Source organism: Paramisgurnus dabryanus, chromosome 4 (genome assembly GCF_030506205.2).
Source record: "Paramisgurnus dabryanus chromosome 4, PD_genome_1.1, whole genome shotgun sequence".
Lineage (NCBI taxonomy): Eukaryota > Metazoa > Chordata > Actinopteri > Cypriniformes > Cobitidae > Paramisgurnus > Paramisgurnus dabryanus.
Window position 1 is genome coordinate 39976759 of NC_133340.1, and position 20928 is coordinate 39997686.

A 20928-nucleotide genomic window follows, 5' to 3' on the forward strand; every position below is an offset into this window, starting at 1 on the left:
TGCCAAATAATAAAGTTATCCAATTTTACGAAACAGAAATGTTCTTTGGATGTTATACATGCAAAAGTTCTGCACTACATAAAATCTTTTGTAAAACAGATGTAAAAGGTTCCTTATTGAACCATATAGCCAAAAATGTTTCTATGGCATCACATAGCACCTTTATTTTTAAGAGTGTATACCATCTAATTTCCCATCTCCTTCAATAAAAGAATTTTTTTGGACCCTTGGGCTAAAATGAGCCAAAAAGAGTCTCAACAGAGAACCTGACCATATTCTCAGCCAAGTGTGATTGCTAAGAAGTCCTCCTAATCTAACATTTGTCTTCAAAGACACACCTTAACCTTTTATTTAAGCAAATTCCTTTTTTTCCAATGCCCACAGGCCTTTTTAGAATGTCTCTAGGTGTTAAACTCCAGTATGTGTGTCTGTGTATATATTAAAACAGTTTTTTTGGCCTGTGTGTAGTGAAAGTTTCCTGCAGTGAAGCCCTGGGGCTGATTAACTAACCCTCAGGCCAGTACACACAAAGATGCACATCCTTTAGTCCATCCACGTACAACGCGTCTGTCATTCACACCCTTTCAATTTCTCCACCACAGGCTGCTATTAAACTGCTAACAGCCCTGGGGCACTTGTCAGATTTAGCCCTGACTGTGGAATGCAGAACTGGACATAAGGAGAATGAGTTATCCCAAGAGGCTTTGATTAGGGAATAAGAGATCTCTACCTTTTACAGTTTGAAGTATACTAAAATACTGCTTTAAAAAGGATTCTCAAAAGGTTCTTTGCAGGAATGTCATGGGATAACCATTTTTTTTTCTTTTTACAGACTATAAAGGTAAGAAAAAGGTTATTTTTAGAACCCCTTTAGAACCTTTACTTTAAAGTATTAAAAAAAGATTTTATTCCAATATAACAAACACTCAAAACTAATAACACACGGTAACCCAGATGCTGCAAATCATTTTGACAGGTACAGTTTAATATTACACAAAAATGTAATATAAATAAGTATTTTAATAACATATATGACATTGTATTTACAAATGATTAAACCAAATAGTGTGTTTGTGACATTTGAAATCTTAAAACCAAAAGTAAACAGGTTTTCCTCGCGGAAGGTCTGCATTCGTTAAAAATGAGCAAATATTTCAAATCAATATTTAATGTTTCTTACATTACTTATGAGGTAAATAGCTGTGTTATAAGCAGGATAATAAAGAGGCAGCCGGATATTTTTGCGAAATAAGCCTCTGCTTCGTATCAGGTCCTGCACTGTAAAAAATACTTTGCTGCCTTAAAATTTTTTGTTGAATCAACTTGGATTTACAAGTCATTTCAACTTACTATTATGTATCTTGACTTGAGATCAGTTGTTATAACTACAGGTGAGTTGTTATAACTTATAAATTTAAGTTGACTTTTCTCAACTATATTTTATAAGTTGTGACAAGTAATTTCTGTTGACATGTAAATCTGAGTTGATTTAACAAAAAATTTTAAGGCAGCAAAGTTTTTTTACAGTGTGATAACACTTTTCTGGGGCTTATTTCTGCGATAACAACCGGCTTCCTCTACATATTTCTTACATAATACATGCTGTGTGTAATCGATAATTCTCAATATAATCAATACGAATTTGTAATTTAGCTTCAGCATGTATCCAAAGGGACTATACTGTTTTAAAAATATTCAGCCTGGGGTCAGGCAATTCACAGTGGAGACAGATCATGAATTCCCCTTGCAACTTCAGTTGCTGCAACCTTTCAGTTACCAGCCCAAAATCTTGAATTATTAGAACAAACACCCAGTATTTAAAGGTGTAATATTACTTGCAATCCTGTCTCTGAAGGGTGTCTGTATATGTTATAGCTGATTATTAGTATCCCTCATTGCCATCATCGCCCTCACATGCAACATATAGTAGCTACATTTTCTGTGGGCATGGAGAAGACAGGATGAAGCTGTTCTGTCCCTCCATCCCTGCCTTTTTGTGAAGCTGTGCCACTTTTCTTTGTCGAGCACTTGTGTTTATAGAGAGAGTTTTTCCATGGTGTCACTGAACTGTATATTGGTGCAGTAAAAGCCAGCTGGCATTAAATTCTTCCATACAGCTGCCTGGAGGTCTGTGTGTGTGTTGTACAGAAGGCTCGTTCAGCATTTCTGACCTTTACTGGGGCTTTGTGATGGGAGAACAGCTGAACCCCAGTAAGACACGCTAATACACCATCACATCAACTCATTTGAGGGTACGCGTGCAGGAGTGTGTTTGTGTGCTCAAGACAATGAATTGTTGATTATATTACAGGCCTCGATGTCAATGCACACAGACTTGCACACACTCTTGTTTTCTGCTATTGATTATCTCAGCCTTATGGGCTTCTCACATTGGGGAGAATAAAAAAGTGGGTAGCACTATATACAGTACGTGTACTTACCTTGTACATATATGGTAAATAAGTTGTACTTACGGACAAATGTGTGGTACTTACTTTTAGGTATCTACATGGTTATTAATTGGTATCATTACTGTACTAAGCAGTGGTACATACTTGGTATTTATTATGTAACTCTAGATAAATACTGGGTAATAACAGATACATACTTATAGTGTAGGTATACTGCATCTAACGAGAAACATTAATGTTCTTACAAATAAATGTACAATATAAGTATTTAGTATTTACAGGCAAGTTGGGGTAAATAACAGGTATTTATAGTGTACATATATGATAACAAATATCAAACACTACTGTACTTACAAATTGTAAATACATGATGGGCCCTATTTTAACGATCTGAAACGCAAGTGCGAAGCGCAAGTGAGTTTGTGGGCCGATCTTGTGCGCTGTTGCTATTTTCCCGGGGAGAGAAAAAACTCTTGCGCCAGGCGCAAATCAATAAGGGGTTGGTCTGAATTAGGTTCATTATTCATAGGTGTGGTTTGGGCGTAACGTCAAATAAACCAATCAGAACGCTATCCAACATTCCCTTTAAATGCAAGGGCGCAAGTTCCATGGCGGGTTGCTATTATTATGATGGATTTACCAGGCGCACGCCAGGAGCGGTTCACAGCCGAGGAGACCCACGTTCTTGTAAGAGCAGTCAAAGACAGAGAAGTTGTTTTGTATGGGGATAGGAGGAACCCGCCCAAATCAGCGTAGGTTAAACAGGCGTGAGAGGAAATAGCCACAAATGACTCATCAGCTGGCATCCCCAGGACGTTGTGCCGCAAGCGCTTCAATGATGTCAGGAGACGGGGGAATCCCAAGCTTGCCAGCATAAATCGGGCACGCCGTGTAACGGGAGGTGGATCTGCCTCTACACAGCACCTGACGCCAGCAGAGGACATCGCTACGTCCACCCTCACCGCTGAAAGGGTTTGGGGGCTTTGAAATGGTAAATGGAAATCGGACCCAAGAAACGCAAGCAAGGTCCAACCCCAAAGTAAACTTACAAATCAAGTTCATATACATTAAGGTTTCTTAAGAAAATATTTTAATCGTTATTGGCATGAGAATTTTTTAATGCAGCCACACAATAATTAAAAACTATCACCACAATGCTCACCACTATGATTCCCCTTATCTCATGTGTTAATATTTTTTATTGTAACAATTTATGATTTGCAAAAATAACTGTTGCATCTGTGTAGATTAGATAAGCAAAGTGTGTGCGCGTTGTGCACGCTATACATTATGGTCAAGCATGCGCCCTTAAAATAGCATAATGAACAACGCGCAACGTGCCACTGACTTTAGACTAGTTTTATTTTTGGTCAGTGGCGCAATTGTTTTTTTGAAACTGCAAAATAGCATCAGGGATGGTTTGCGCCGGAACACGGCTCCTTTTTTGCGCTGAACCGCCCAGGGAGCGCAAGTTCATTCCCTAGTTTGCCGACGTGCGTCTGTGGAGGGAAAAACCCGCTGTGCGCCGGTGCAAAATACGAATGATACATGCGTCACTGACAAAGTCAATTGCGCTGGGTGCAAGATAGGGTCCGATAAGTGTGTGGTACCTGCAGTACCTGTATAAGTGTTATACCATACGGACATGATAACTAAAAACAAAGATTACTGATATGCCATTTTGGTACTCAGTATCTTTGTCCTTTAAACCATGCATTAAATAACCGTGTGCATTAACTACTGGGTACATTCATTAGTATGTCTATATGGTAACTGCATGGAAACAGGACTGTAAAATAAAGTGTTGCTTTTTACACAGTTATTACATAGGACCTACCACCTAAGATATAGCATCATATACAGTTCACTGTGAGGCAAACCCAACCATTGACTATCATATGCATTAACTACTGGATACATTCACTAGTACACACTTATTGTGTATATAAAATGTGTAAGTACAGTAGTGTGTGATATTAGTTATCACATATGTACACTATAAATACCTGTCATTTACCCTAACTTGCCTGTAAATACTAAATACTTATATTGTACATTTATTTGTAAGTACAGTAATGTTTCTCGTTAGTTACAGTATACCTACACTATAAGTATGTATCTATTATAACCAAGTACTTATCTAGAGTTAAATAATAACTACCAAGTATGTACCACTGCTAAGTACAGTAATGATACCAGTTAGTTACCATGTAGATACCTAAAAGTAAGTACCACACATAAGTACCACACATCTGTCGGTAAGTACAACTTATTTACCATATATGTACAAGGCACACGTACAGTAAAATAAAGTGCTACCAAAAAGTGAATGTGCTAAAAACAAAAGATCTCTATAAAGTCATTTACATTGTGTGCAATGTACATTTATTCAGTGAATGTCAATGGTGATAGACAATAAGATGACCAGCTGAATAGTGAGTGGCGCTACCTAGTGGGTTCGTGCAAAAACACTGCATTATACAGTACATATAATGTTTCACAAATTTGTGCTTTTGTAGTTTAAACTAAGACAAAAACAACCACATTTAAAAGTGCATTTTTCACGAAAACAGACAAAACGCATAAAGCCCGGAATACACTGCACGATTTTTTCCCATCCTATAAGATCATTTCCTTATCACACTGTGCGACATGTATCGTTTAAACTCGGGTACGAGAGACATGTAGACTGTACGATGATGACACGGAAGCTTCGGCGGCAGCGTCACATGTTGCGCCACGTCACCAGCATGCGCTCGTGGTAAACAAATACCGGCACGCACGTCGTAGCAGCAAACACACTGTGCGGTGATCATGCTGAATTTCTGACACTGTCAGAAAACTATCGTAGGCTATCTTTGGACGCAAGACCGGGAAAAAGGCCGTCTTTGAACATCTCTCATTGTACGACATAGGACCACCGATGAAGAGCCACGATCACAGAAATCGCGACGATTCTTTCACGTTGGCAATCTTTCGTCTGGGACAGCCAATAATCGTGCAGTGTATCCCGGGCATAAGAAGTTTATAGTTGAAAACAATGTCGTGTAAACAGTCCTTTAGATGACAGGCCAGTACACTTGCCACAGTATATTAACAGGCTGATTAAAGTATGCTGCACACAAAAACATTAAGCTTGGTGTTTTAAACTTTTATCAGCCTTCGTGAAAATAAAATATTATTAACAAGGCACAAGGTACTGATGCAATGAGTGCTTTTAGGGATGAACTTGTCCTTGGATTTGCAAGGTTAGTTGAATCATTATGTGCAATGCACTTAGATGCAGATAAACAAGATTAACACAATCAGAAAAAAACTACTAGTTATTACTTTTGTATATAATCACCTTCAATTGACTCAAAAACACATTAAACTGTGGTTGGTTACCTTCCTGAAAGTTCTCTTGAAGGTCTATTCTAATAAGATTATGATCTTCTAAAAGTGAGTGTATTTGTGTGCATTTCAAGGACTGTCAAGTCAATAAGCCTCACATATGATGCAGACAGGCGCTGCATCACGCTGGATTTTTCTGTCCTGTGAGAGTTCACACAGCAGGTATCAATAATGTATGCTTGGGGAAAAAAGGTTGGTGTGTATCTGTCTGTCCATCATATGTGTGTGTTAAGGGCATTTCACCTCTTAAATTTTCAAGGACTTTATTGCAGATTTTTCATGCATTGTGTACTAAACTTCCCCTCTGGCTCTTTTCCAACAGTCGTGTTTGTTCTCACGGTTAGCAAGGCATGCAAACACCATGTCATCTTTGTTCTGCTGTGTATTTGATTTCCAACAGGGACCAATCTTCTGTTGGTGGGCAGAGTGGCACACTAGATAGAGCACAAGATTTACCACAGTTGCCATCAGTTGAAGACAAAAGGCATGAATGACCCTGCACAAGAACTTTTCAATCCTCCCCCCAAGGCTCAGGACTATTCGAACATGCACTACGTAAATTGTTTTCCAGTCATGTTTGTAACTTTATTGTTTTTCCCTTTATTGTCTGTGCATCATTGATGTCTTTTGCATTATATGATTTGCAAAATAATAGTTTAAACTATTGATTTATAATCTGAAGGCGTTAAGTGACACAAAACAGCACATACAACCAACTGAATCCAGATTTAGACATTTTATAGTTATAAATTATTGTTTGGGTTTCATTACATGTAGATTGCCTACCTTTTTACAGTATATAAACGATGTGATTTCCCTTCTTTATGCAAATTTTGTTTAGTTTGTAATCCTTCTCAATGGCCCATTCTTAAAACCATTGTATAATTTAGAGCCCAATTGAGTTATTAAACAGTGTTTTGTCTAAGACCTGATCTACCCGTTCTCACCAAGATGCGTACAAATGACGCAGTGTGATTATCGTGCAATAGATACGCCAAATTCCGATTTTGCGTGCATATGATACGCCAGTCTTTCCCATTCACTTATATGGCGAATCGTTTCGTGTCGTTTTATTTATTGTTTTCTCATTTGTTTTCTGTCTTTTAAACCATTTTCGCTTGGGTTTAGGGTTAGATTTCAGATTTGTTTAAGTAGGTTATTTAATATACAGGTTTCTCTATGTTTTTGTCTATATTTAAGCCATGGTCGCTTGGAGTTGGGGTTAGAGTTGGGGTTTGGGTTAGGGTTGTCAGGATTGGCAAGACAAGAACCCAGGCGCAGACGGAAGTATACAAAAAACACTGATGATTTTAATTTAAGACACAAAAACTGAAAAAACAAAACCCACGAGGGGGCAAAACATCACAAATACAAGATAACAAAACACTGACTAAACTAGGATGACTAACAAACAAACTCTACTAAATAACAATAAACTAGACAGGATACTTTCATGACAGGATACTTTCAGCACACGATACTCACAACAAGAAAGACAACGCACAAGCAAAGAACATCAGACACAAGGACTTTAAATAGGGACAAAATAAATTACATACACCTGGAAATCATTACAAGTAAGGGATCGGGGAAAAAGTGACGAGACCCGGGAAATGCGTGGTCAAAGTAATACACCACTAAAACCACACATTTCCCACATAGAACATGGTACTGCCAGGACCCCGCAAACAAAGACTAGATATAAAAGACATGATTCTGACGGATCCTGACAAGGGTGTCATTTTTATATAACAAAAAGTTGTTCTAACCCTAAACCCAAGCGAAAATGGTTTAAAAAACAAAAAACAAATGAGAAAACAATAAATAAAACGACACGAAACGATTGGCCATATAAGTGAATGGGAAGGACTGGCGTATCATATGCACGCAAAATCGGAATTTGGCGTATCTATTGCACGATAATCACACTGTGTGTCATTTGTACGCTTTTTGGTGAGAATGGGTTGGACCTGATAGTTATGATAAGAACCTTCGGTATCTTTGCTAGTCTTTAGAGTGTAACCAAGCGGCAACATTTCGGTCTCAGTGAATCCAACCCGGAAGTAATTTAGGGGCAGTTCACATTTCGTGTCTTTCGCGCATGGGTTTAGGTTAAGTTTAATGTAGCCGGTCTCTCTGATGAAGCCAACACGGAAGTGACTTAAACACGGATTTTGCCCTTCATGGACTGTGATGGCCAGCTCCGTCTGCTTTGAGCTTCAAAAATGCTCTTCGGAAACCTATACGTGATGTCACAGACACTAAGTCAATTGTTTTATACAGTCTATTAGTGTAACCTGCTCCTCTTTGTGGACCTTATAAGATTTACACTTATCAAATTCTTACATTTTAAAGTGATACTATAAAACCAAGGACCTGACATTTATTGCAAAGCCCCTGAAACTGAAGCAGGGTGGAATTCTGTAGGCGGATTGTAATGAATACAAGGCTAAGGAGCATGCCTACATTTCATAATAAATTTTTAATATATTCTTTCATGGCAAGGTTAGGAATTAATTTCCAATGCTCTTAATGAAATACTGTATGATAGCAACTGGATTGTTTTGGATTCCATCATGCAATGGTGATTTGGAGCAGGTCCACTTTTTGGCAATGGAAAACAAATATTTTGGAAAAGAATGGGAGTGTACTGTATGTATAGATGCATACATATTGCGAAATCAGGAAAATGTTGACAAAACAAGAAAAGTAAGAAGTTTGTTTTTTGTCCTGTTGTGCTACAATTTATTTTTATTTGCCCTAGACAAGCTATTGCACATACAGTTAAGTACACACAGCATATAAATTTGTTTACATATAGTTCATAATAACAGAATTTACATTAATAACCCAGTTCAAAAAATCTGCAAGGCATCATAAACTTATCATGGATTGTGAGTGTGCAGCGCCTGAGCTTTAAATAAAGATTTAAAAGAGATCTTATCTGCCAGCTTGTCCGTCTGAAGCTACATGCCAAACTGAACGTGTGATCGCATCTTCCTTTTCTGCTATCGACAGTTTTCAGGTAAATGTCACCTAATAAACTATTTGCCTTGTCACAGTTTGGATGAGGACCAAATATGAAGGTCATTTAGAAATGTCAGGTTTATTGATGCTCTGTGACGTGTGGCATGTTATTTATTTATTTATTATAAAAGTTACAACATTTTAGAGGTTTCTTGAAACAGCAATAATTCAAGTTCAAGCTTTGAAACAGTCACATATTTCAGCAAAATATTTTCAGATTTGCTCCTGTTAACTTTGCAGTATTGATTCTTTGATGGGTGAGAGGAAATAAAATGCCATGTATGATCTCATTTGTGTCAAAACATTTTTTTGTTTATATCTTTAATATTGATTGAATAAGGTCATGTCAACGATTAAAATCATATTGAAATTAGTGGACAAAGACATTTTAAAAAGACATACAGACTGGATCACATTAAAAAAATTTTTTTTCAAAATTGTGCTTTTTCTCACATATTTAGACATTTATATTTGTATCCTTTGATGGTTAGATGAGGGATAAATAGTGTAGACACCTGTCTATTATAGACATATATATAAACAATATCCACTTCAAGTATATAGACAAAATAATATTGAAATATTTTCCTGCAAACTTAATTAAGTGTTACAACTAACCCCCTGCCTGTTACAATTAACCCCGCCTATGGGGTAAGATGTAACGTTTGCACTTCTCACGCGTTTGTCACGTTTGGTGTAATTGTCCAAGAATGGTAATAGAAACAAACTTCAAATGTTCATTTGTAGCAGAGATGTGTGTGTTGCTATAATTAATATAATTAATCAAACTAAATTTTTTTAATGACTGAGCCAAAAACAAAAACGTTAGGTTGTGCCCCGCTCTCCCCTGTATAACCTTTTGTAAACTATATACATTTCCAGATGTCACATCGAATACAATGAACTTTATCACTATCCATTATCGCACATAATCTCATGTAAGCTATCACTACTTTGCAGCTGTCACATTGAATATTAAAACACATGAAAGAAAACCAGTTATGTTCAATAGTTAAGGGTATCATTTAATTTTTTTCCACATATTGAAATAATAATAAACTCATCAGATATATGGAATAACTCAAATCTAGCTTGGGGATCATGTCACTATGAAAATATTAAATTATTCACATTTGAGCACCTCCAAAGGAGGTCCCATTTCTTAAAAAAAATGTACAAATGTTCTCTTGGTATTTCATTGTGCAGTTTCTTAATGTCTCACCTCGAGATGCTTTTTAAAGAATTGCATTTCCTATTCTTTTATTTGGATACAAACAGGGTAAATTCTATTCCATTCCACTCTTTAATTTCATGATAGTAAACTGACAAGAAATGGAACACTAAGGAGTCATTTGCCTATTTTTTCCTGTAGTCAAAAAATATAAAAAAAACATGTCTTTATTACATGCACTCAGTTTCAGATATCTGAAACTGTCAGAGTTATGAGAATCTGTCGCCTCACTCATCTGTTAAAAGTTAAATGCCTAATTCAATTCAGCTCAGCATGAGGGCTGTTAGTACTGTGAGGGGAATAATTTAACATGCTGTCTTCCTTCTTAACACTCCTCCTTCAGCACACGCTCAAAGAGAACAAGAATGATTTGATCTTCTCCTGTCTGCTGTCTAATTCTGATCCAACACTTTAGCTCAGTCATGACTTTATTTATCTGACAGAACATTAAATGATGTTATGGCACAATAACAAGCTGGGATTGGTTCTGTACAATGTCTTCAAGAAAAATGTGAGACTGTAGTAAGACCAGTATATGACTTCACACATGCAAACATAATAGGGAGAGAGGAATTTGTCCCCCCTCTGATGCTGTAACGGTGGTGAATTGTCCTGGCCAATAATGCATGTTTAAAAACACAACGACATTAAGAAGAAATTAACATTGTTGTGGCTTTTAAAAAAATACAATATTTATCTAAAAAGCAACATTTCATTTACACAGAAATTTAAAAGCAGAGAATATGCATGTTGTTATATCTGTATACCTCTAGATCTGGACAAGACATGGATAAGCACTACTTAGCACTACTTAACTCTTTCACCGCCAGCGTTTTTTAAAAAAGTTGCCAGCCAGCGCCAGCGTTTTTCATGATTTTCACCAAAGTTGAATGCCTTCCAGAAAATGTTCTTCTTTAAATATATAAACATACAATATACCAAATGAAAGAACAGACCCTCTGCTTTAAAAAAAAAAAAACCGTTTCATCCTACCTTCAGTGGTTCTTTTGCAGTCAGCTTTTAAATATAGGTAGGTTTCTGCAAAAACACCACATTATGAGCAAAGAGTAGAGATAATTCCTTTTTTGTGACGGACTTTTCATAGAGATCCCATTCAGAGCGATCTTTAAAGCAGACACGGACATGCAGCCGCTTGCCATAGGGCAATACTTCCGGGTTTAAAAAGTTGCGGAATAATGGTGGATAATAGCGGTATTGCGGAAAGACGGAAAATCTCGTCATTGGCGGGGAAAGAGTTAATGGATAAGCAGGTGAACTTTAATGAAACTCAATTAATCACATCCCCTGACTCATTCATAATAGGATACCTTTTTACCAATTCAAGCTTAAAGAACAACCTTCTAGTTGACCTTGCAGTCAGTGCACATCTGCACATAAATTTTACCTCATATATATTGACAGACTTAATATTTAATTGTGTTTTGCAGGCCAATGAAGGGCTAGTAAAATATTACAAACTATATTTTTATGTTGCTTGTACGACCAGTTAAAACATTCCTACCAGCAGCCCCAAAGCTCAGTATTAAATATGAATCAAAGCTCAGCTGTTAAATGCATTTTAAAATAATGGTTTGTCTATTAATCTGATCTAACTTTTGACCATTATTTATGCTATAATAATTTATTCATTAATAAAATTCAGTATTTTACTAACAGCTATAGTAACAGTATTGCCTCACAAGGACTTTGGGTTAGAACTGTGTTTTCAAAAGCCTATTTAACATTTAAAAAAAATGGCACTTTGCTATATGCACAAATATTATTATTTCTGCATGCTTGTGTTAGGGGATTTGGGGTGCGTATAATGCAAATTTTAATATGTCCACAGAAAAGACACTACTCACTTTGTGTAAATGTAGAGATGGTGCTATTATGAGTGATGTCTCACATGCATATAATACAGAATATAAACAGAATATAGTTTGTTGTATTATCTTCATTATTATATTAAGTCGAGACTGCATTCAACACGCCAACTGGCCACTATGAGTACCAGGTAAAGCCATTTGGCCTGGTCAATGCACCAGCCACCTTCCAAGCCTTTTGTGTTGACTAACAGAGAAGATCACGCCTTCAACAGACTTAAGTGGCTCTTCACATCTGCCCCAATTCTAACCCTCCCTGACCCAGAGCTCCCTTTTGTGTTGGAGGTGGATGCCTTGGACATGGGAATAGGAGTTGTCTTGCCACACACTTATATTAAACACGACCCGGCAGGTTTTACCGATAATGCATTGCACAAGTCCTAGTGTTTGTTAGCTCTTTAAAACTTCACCAGAGGTTTTAAATACTGTAGAATAAAATGTCTTGTTTTCATGTCACCATCCCATTGTTTCGTTCACATTGTCTCATATTGTTTTACTTGTTTTCACCTCTCAGTCACCACTCTGACCCTCACCTCATGCTGATCCCAAACCCCCTTCTGCACATAACTAAATTGTCCATTCATCCCAAAGTCTATTCTTTCCCTATACATAACCTGGCCTTTAATATTTATGAACGTTCTAGTTTAACAAAAATTTAAATTAATCTTGGACGTCTTGTTATTTAAGAATACAATTTGCTGAGGACAGGAAAACTGATGAACATACTTACAAGTATATCGGAAACTTTTTCCATGAATAATTTTGAAAACTTAGATTGCCTTTAAATTGCATACCGGTTTGTTCCAGAGATATTGTTACTGTCAACACAGAGTTTCTGTCCTTTCTCAATTATGTTGCTCAGCACAAATGAGGCCTGGACTCTTCCGAACATTTATCATAACACGTTCCTCATCTACAGGACTGACATCCATCAAACACAGAATAACATGCAAGCTCAAATAAAGCACACTTAATTTTGTTTTACTTTGCTCATAGACTCAAGTGCATGTGGAATGACTTTGTTAAATTATCACTGACACTCGTTCAGTAATTTAACAAAGCTGGACAGCAAGGACAAGTTTTTAAAGAAAGTGTGCTCTGAATTTTATTACTCTTTTGCATTGCGTGTCAGTCGTGTTACTGGCACATCTGCAACTTTCTTTTCAGATGTGATGGAAACTATTTGAAACTGATTCATATGTTCTGACCTTAAAAATCGACACTTCAAATCTGGACATTAACTAGGGTGACCATACGTGCCATTCTTCCCGGACGTGTCCTGGCCAGGATTTCGGGTACGTCTTCTGGAAGTTGTATTTGTCGACCGAATACGTCATAGAGGATTGTTATTATTATTACAGAAAAGCGACCGTTACATTTTAAGGTAAGAATGAAACTACGATTGTATGTCTTATGTTTTTAACTGGCGTATGCAGTCAACAAATACGACTTTCGGAAAACGCACTGAAATCCTGGCCAGGACACGTCCAGGAAAAATGGCAGGTATGGTCACTGCATTTAACTTGCCAATCCCTCTTTCTTTGAGAACCTGTTTTCACTTTGTATTAACATTTGATTATAAACTTATAAACATGTTTAAAAAAAGTTTTTTTTTTATATAAACAAATCAAAGCAAAGACACGAAATGAATAAGTGAAGACTTCAGATGCAAATTTTTGTAAATGAGAATACATGTAATTTTTTATAAGGCTTTTATCGTGTTTAGATTCAGTAATTTCAATTTTATGGCAATGAAAAGTTTATTAGTCATTTATTGTCATTTCATTGATATTTAACAAATATGACTGTCTTTTGCTGCAAAACTCAAAGCTTTTTTAGGGTGCATAGACATTTAACAGCTTCTGCTAACAAACCTGTATTTCTAAATCGCCTGAGCTGGGATTTGAACCAAAGTAAAGTATTTGAGATTTGATTACGCAAAATGAATGATAAATTTATGTATTATTTAAAATGCAATAAAACCGGGGACCCCCTGGCACCATCTTGCACCCCCCAGTTTGAGAACCACTGACTTAGAGTAAATGCACTTAGGATAAGCATCTGGTAAATGTAAACATGAAAAATAAAATTACTTAGAATTATTTAGTTTACCCATCGCATTTCTGATTTACACCAGTATAAAGTAACTCTACATGTCAGATCTTCCAAGACGCATGTTAATTCAATGTGTAAAGCATATACAGAAGGTCTTCTTCTTGTTTCTTAATGGCCTTGGCTTATCTTAAACTCTTTTCATAGAGTTGAAGGTTTTTCTGTTGCCCCTTTGACAGTCTCAAGTATCTCTACTTTTCCCGCTATTCTCACTATTTCCCGCTATATTTTCATTATTTTGTTATCTGAAAAGCGCTCAGACTGTACAGTGCTCGCTCCCATTTTCTTTCATGTTGTCTCAAAATAGAGTTCTATTCATTACACATATTCACAGATATCTCATACATTTGCATTTCAAACTGAATAGCTTGACAAGTTTGCGTGGCACTGGTCGTTTTGTTGTTCTGGCACAGTTTTACGTGCACTGGCTGACATATGGTTCATGGACTCGCAAGGATAGCTTTGTTCTTGCAATGTACCGATCCAAGGAGATATATTTAAGATATATTTATAAACAAAATGTCTGAAAAAAGTTTAATGCGTGTGCATGCACTAAAATGTGTGAGTTTTATACTGATGCACATTAGTTTCTGTTTACTAAGTCATGATTTTTTTTTACATTAAAATACATTTACTTGAGAAGCAAACTGACCTAAGATATTATTCTTGTTTTTGAAAATTATTAAAATTAAGTTGTTGTATACATTATATGACAGATGGTTAAAAGAGAGGAATAAAAACTAATAGGGCTTGGTTAAAATGTAAAAAAAGTTATTGCATTTTGATAAAACGTTGCAAATCTATTGTTCTACAATACTGTACAGTATAATAAAATAAATAGCATCAATTTAAATTTTTATGTTGACTTTAATGCCTCATTTTTATTCATTAAGTTGCATTGATAAAGCTGTTTAAGGTACAGTTGTTTCAATAATAGCATTTTATTTACATGAGTTGTAGTTCTACACTGTAAAAAATAAATTGTTGGCTCAATGAATTATTTTTTAGTAACTAGTTCCACAGAAATTTTACGTTCACTCAAATTCTGTCTCCAAAGTGTTACCTGGATTGATGTTTTTTAGTTGGCCCAAACTTGACTCAAATATAAAAAAGTATGTTGGCTAAATTAGCTTTATAGTTCATTCAACTAAAATGTTTTAATCAGTGGAATCTTTAAAAACTTACAGCAAATACTCTGTCAATTAAAATTTAAGTATTCACTCAATGTTTTATTTGTTACTTCAATTAATATTTATTATTTGGGATTTTTTTATAACATTTTAAAATTATTTATCAAATAATTTATGCTGGTGTTGTTAACAAAATAATTAACTTCAGTCACGTGAAAACAAAAGCTTTTTATTTACTTATTCACTTATCATACAGACTGAACATACAGCATTAAGTCTTTTCTAAATAGAGGGCATTAAACAGTCCAAAAAGCACTCCAAAGCCAGTCAGAACATCTCCAGGGCCATTTAGGAGACTTTCTTCAGCCCTCTGGTCTGCCTCTCCACATTATCACCGCTCTGGTTTGATAAACAGAGGAATATAAACACACACACACATACATAAATAACATGTTTAATATAACTAGAAATGCAATTCCCAAGGAATTACCAGTGCATGAAAATGCAAAAAAGTTGATTGACAGAAATGTAAAAGAAACTTAGTCTAGTAGTTTACCTGGCTGTTTACATGTTTTAGTGTGAAGCTAGCATGATTTAAAAAAGTTATCATGATGAAATATGAAGCTAGCATGAGTTAACATGATTTACCATGAAGTTAACATGATTTATCATGAAGCTAGCATGATTTATCATGAAGCTAACATGATTTAACATGAAGCTAACATGATTTAACATGAAGCTAACATGACGTTAATATGATTTAGCATGATTTAGCATGAAGCTAGCATGATTTAGCATGAAGCTAGCATGAAGCTAGCATGATTTAACATGATGTTAGCACGATTTAGCATTAAACTAACATGAAGCTAGTAAGATTTAGCATGAAGTTAACATGATGCTAGCATGGTTAGCATTAAGCTAGCATGATGCTAACATGATTAGCATGAAGCTAGCATGATGCTAACATGATTAGCATGAGGCTAGCATGATGCTACCATGATTAGCATAAAGCTATCATGATGTTAGCATGATTAGCATTAAGCTAGCATGAAGCTAGCATGATTAGCATGAAGCTAGCATGATGTTAGCATGATTAGCATGAAGCTAGCATGATGCTAGCATGATTAGCATGAAGCTAGCATGAAGCTAGCATGATTAGCATGATTAGCATGATGGTAGCATGATTATCATGAAGCTAGCATGATGCTAGCATGATTAGCATGAAGCTAGCATGAAGCTAGCATGATTAACATGAAGTTAGCATGAAGCTAGCATGATTAGCATGAAGCTAACATGATTAGCATGAAGCTAGCATGATGCTAGCATAATTAGCATGAAGCTAGCATGATGCTAGCATGATTAGCATGAAGCTAGCATGAAGCTAGCATGATTAGCATGAAGTTAGCATGATTAGCATGAAGCTAGCATGATGCTAGCATGATTAGCATGAAGCTAGCATGATGCTAGCATGATTAGCATGAAGCTAGCATGATGCTAGCATGATTAGCATTAAGCTAGCATGATGTTAGCATGATTAGCATGAAGCTAGCATGATTAGCATGAAGCTAGCATGATGCTAGCATGATCAGCACGAGGCTAACATGATGCTAGCATGATTAGCACGAAGCTAGCATGATGTTAGCATGATTAGCATGATGCTAGCATGATTAGCACGAAGTTAGCATGAAGCTAGCATGAAGCTAACATGATGCTAGCATGATTAGCATGAAGCTAGCATGATGCTAGCATAATTAGCACGAAGCTAGCATGAAGATAGCATGATTAGCACGAAGCTAGCATGATGCTAGCATGATTAACACGAAGGTAGCATGAAGCTAGCATGATTAGCACGAAGCTAGCATGATTAGCATGAAGCTAGCATGATGCTAGCATGATTAGCACAAAGCTAGCATAAAGCTAGCATGATTAGCACGAAGCTAGCATGAAGCTAGCATGATTAGCACGAAGCTAGCATGATGCTAGCATGATTAGCACGAAGCTAGCATGATGTTAGCATGATTAGCACGAAGCTAGCATGATGCTAACATGATAAGCACGAAGCTAGCATGATGCTAGCATGATAAGCACGAAGCTAGCATGATGTTAGCATGATTAGCACGAAGCTAGCATGATGTTAGCATGATTAGCACGAAGCTAGCATGATGATAGCATGATTAGCACAAAGCTAGCATGATGCTAGCATGATTAGCATGAAGCTAGTATGATTAACATGATGTTAGCATGATTAGCATGAAGTTAGCATGATGTTAGCATGATTAGCATGAAGCTAGCATGATGTTAGCATGAAGCTAGCATGATGTTAGTATGATTAGCATGAAGCTAGCATAATTTGCATGAAGCTAGCATGATGTTAGCATGATTACCATGAAGTTAGCATGAATTTAGCATGAAATTAACATGATGCTAGCATGATTAAGATGATGCTAGCATGATTAGCATGAAGCTAGCATGATTTAGCGTGAAGCTAACAAGATTTAACATGAAGTTAGCATGATTTAGCATCAAGTTAGCAAGATTTATTATGAAATTAGCATAAAGCTAGCATGAAACTAGCATGAAGCTAGTATGACTTAGCATGAAGCTAGCATGAAGCTAATATGACCCAAAGACCCAACCCCCATGTCTCTATGATGTCCGGATCCAGAGATATAAGGCTTTGTTTATTATGTTGCTAGGCTGCTCATATTTGGTTGCTAGGGGCGTGGCTTAATACCTCAATAAGGATGGTCAGAGACTGATTGGATGCCTGAGTAAAATGAGCCCACCCCCATGTCTCTGTGACACTGTGCTGCAAAGATATCCATCTGGGCATTTTATAATGGCAGTCTATGGGAAATGTTGCTAGGGTGCCCAAAATGGTTGCTAGGGGCGTGGCTTAATAGCTCAATAAGGATCCTAAGGGACTGATTGGATGCCTGAGTAAAATGAGCCCACCCCCATGTCTCTACGACACTGCGCTGCAAAGATATCCCATCTGGGACGTTTTTATTTCCTTATATGGGCATGATTCCTGCCCCATTATAAGTCTATGGGGAAATTTGGGGGCCTCTTACACCCCAGGGGTACAACTTACACCCCATTGTGAGGTATGTTCTTACAGAGCCTGCCAGCCTCTTCAAATGTGGCAAGTCACAAGTTTCTGTGAAATTCTAGGTCTGAGCTACGACTCGTCAAAGTTTGTCTCCATGTTAAGTCAATGGGATTTTTCGGCTGCTTTTTCGCCCCTGGGGCGAAGACCGTACCCCCGATCGCTTATAAAAGTCATAGCACACTATTCCCGAATAGTCCGCACGTTTGAGAGTTTGAATGAAGTTTCTAAGTTAAGCGGTTCGAGCCGTATTAATTGCGGAAATTTGGTTGGAAGAATAATAATAATAACTAGAAATGCAATTCCCAAGGAATTACCAGTGCATGAAAATGCAAAAAAGTTGATTGACAGAAATGTAAAAGAAACTTAGTCTAGTAGTTTACCTGGCTGTTGACATGTTTTAGTGTGAAGCTAGCATGATTTAAAAAAGTTATCATGATGAAATATGAAGCTAGCATGAGTTAACATGATTTACCATGAAGTTAACATGATTTATCATGAAGCTAGCATGATTTATCATGAAGCTAACATGATTAAGCATGAAGCTAACATGATTTAACATGAAGCTAACATGACGTTAACATGATTTAGCATGAAGCTAGCATGAAGCTAGCATGATTTAACATGAAGCTAGCATGATGTTAGCATGATTAGCATGAAGCTAACATGATTTAACATGAAGCTAACATGACGTTAACATGATTTAGCATGATTAGCATTAAGCTAGCATGATGCTAGCATGATTAGCATGAAGCTAACATGATGTTAGCATGATTAGCATGAAGCTAGCATGATTAGCATGAAGCTAGCATGATGCTAGCATGATTAGCATGAAGCTAGCATGATTAGCATGATTAGCATGATGGTAGCATGATTAGCATGAAGCTAGCATGATTAGCATGATGTTAGCATGATTAGCATGAAGCTAGCATGAAGCTAGCATGATTAGCATGAAGCTAGCATGAAGCTAGCATGATTAGCATGAAGCTAGCATGATGTTAGCATGATTAGCATGAAGCTAGCATGATGCTAACATGATTAGCATGAAGCTAGCATGATGCTAGCATGATTAGCATGAAGCTAGCATGATGTTAGCATGATTAGCATGAAGCTAACATGAAGCTAGCATGATTAGCACGAAGCTAGCATGATGCTAGCATGATTAGCACGAAGCTAGCATGATGCTAGCATGATTAGCATGAAGCTAGCATGATGCTAGCATAATTAGCACGAAGCTAGCATGAAGCTAGCATGATTAGCACGAAGCTAGCATGATGCTAGCATGATGCTAGCATGATTAACACGAAGGTAGCATGAAGCTAGCATGATTAGCACGAAGCTAGCATGATTAGCATGAAGCTAGCATGATGCTAGCATGATTAGCACAAAGCTAGCATAAAGCTAGCATGATTAGCACGAAGCTAGCATGATTAGCACGAAGCTAGCATGATGCTAGCATGATTAGCACGAAGCTAGCATGATGTTAGCATGATTAGCACGAAGCTAGCATGATGCTAGCATGATAAGCACGAAGCTAGCATGATTAACATGATGTTAGCATGATTAGCATGAAGTTAGCATGATGTTAGCATGAAGCTAGCATGATGTTAGTATGATTAGCATGAAGCTAGCATAATTTGCATGAAGCTAGCATGATGTTAGCATGATTACCATGAAGTTAGCATGAATTTAGCATGAAATTAACATGATGCTAGCATGATTAAGATGATGCTAGCATGATTAGCATGAAGCTAGCATGATTTAGCGTGAAGCTAACAAGATTTTACATGAAGTTAACATGATTTAGCATCAAGTTAGCAAGATTTATTATGAAATTAGCATAAAGCTAGCATGAAACTAGCATGAAGCTAGTATGACTTAGCATGAAGCTAGCATGAAGCTAATATTACCCAAAGACCCAACCCCCATGTCTCTATGATGTTCGGATCCAGAGATATAAGGCTTTGTTTATTATGTTGCTAGGCTGCTCATATTTGGTTGCTAGGGGCGTGGCTTAATACCTCAATAAGGATGGTGAGAGACAGATTGGATGCCTGAGTAAAATGAGCCCACCCCCATGTCTCTGTGACACTGTGCTGCAAAGATATCCATCTGGGCATTTTATAATGGCAGTCTATGGGAAATGTTGCTAGGGTGCCCAAAATGGTTGCTAGGGGCGTGGCTTAATAGCTCAATAAGGATCCTAAGGGACTGATTGGATGCCTGAGTAAAATGAGCCCACCCCCATGTCTCTACGACACTGCGCTGCAAAGATATCCCATCTGGGACGTTTTTATTTCCTTATATGGGCATGATTCCTGCCCCATTATAAGTCTATGGGGAAATTTGGGGGCCTCTTACACCCCAGGGGTACAACTTACACCCCATTGTGAGGTATGTTCTTACAGAGCCTGCCAGCCTCTTCAAATGTGGCAAGTCACAAGTTTCTGTGAAATTCTAGGTCTGAGCTACGACTCGTCAAAGTTTGTCTCCATGTTAAGTCAATGGGATTTTTCGGCTGCTTTTTCGCCCCTGGGGCGAAGACCGTACCCCCGATCGCTTATAAAAGTCATAGCACACTATTCCCGAATAGTCCGCACGTTTGAGAGTTTGAATGAAGTTTCTAAGT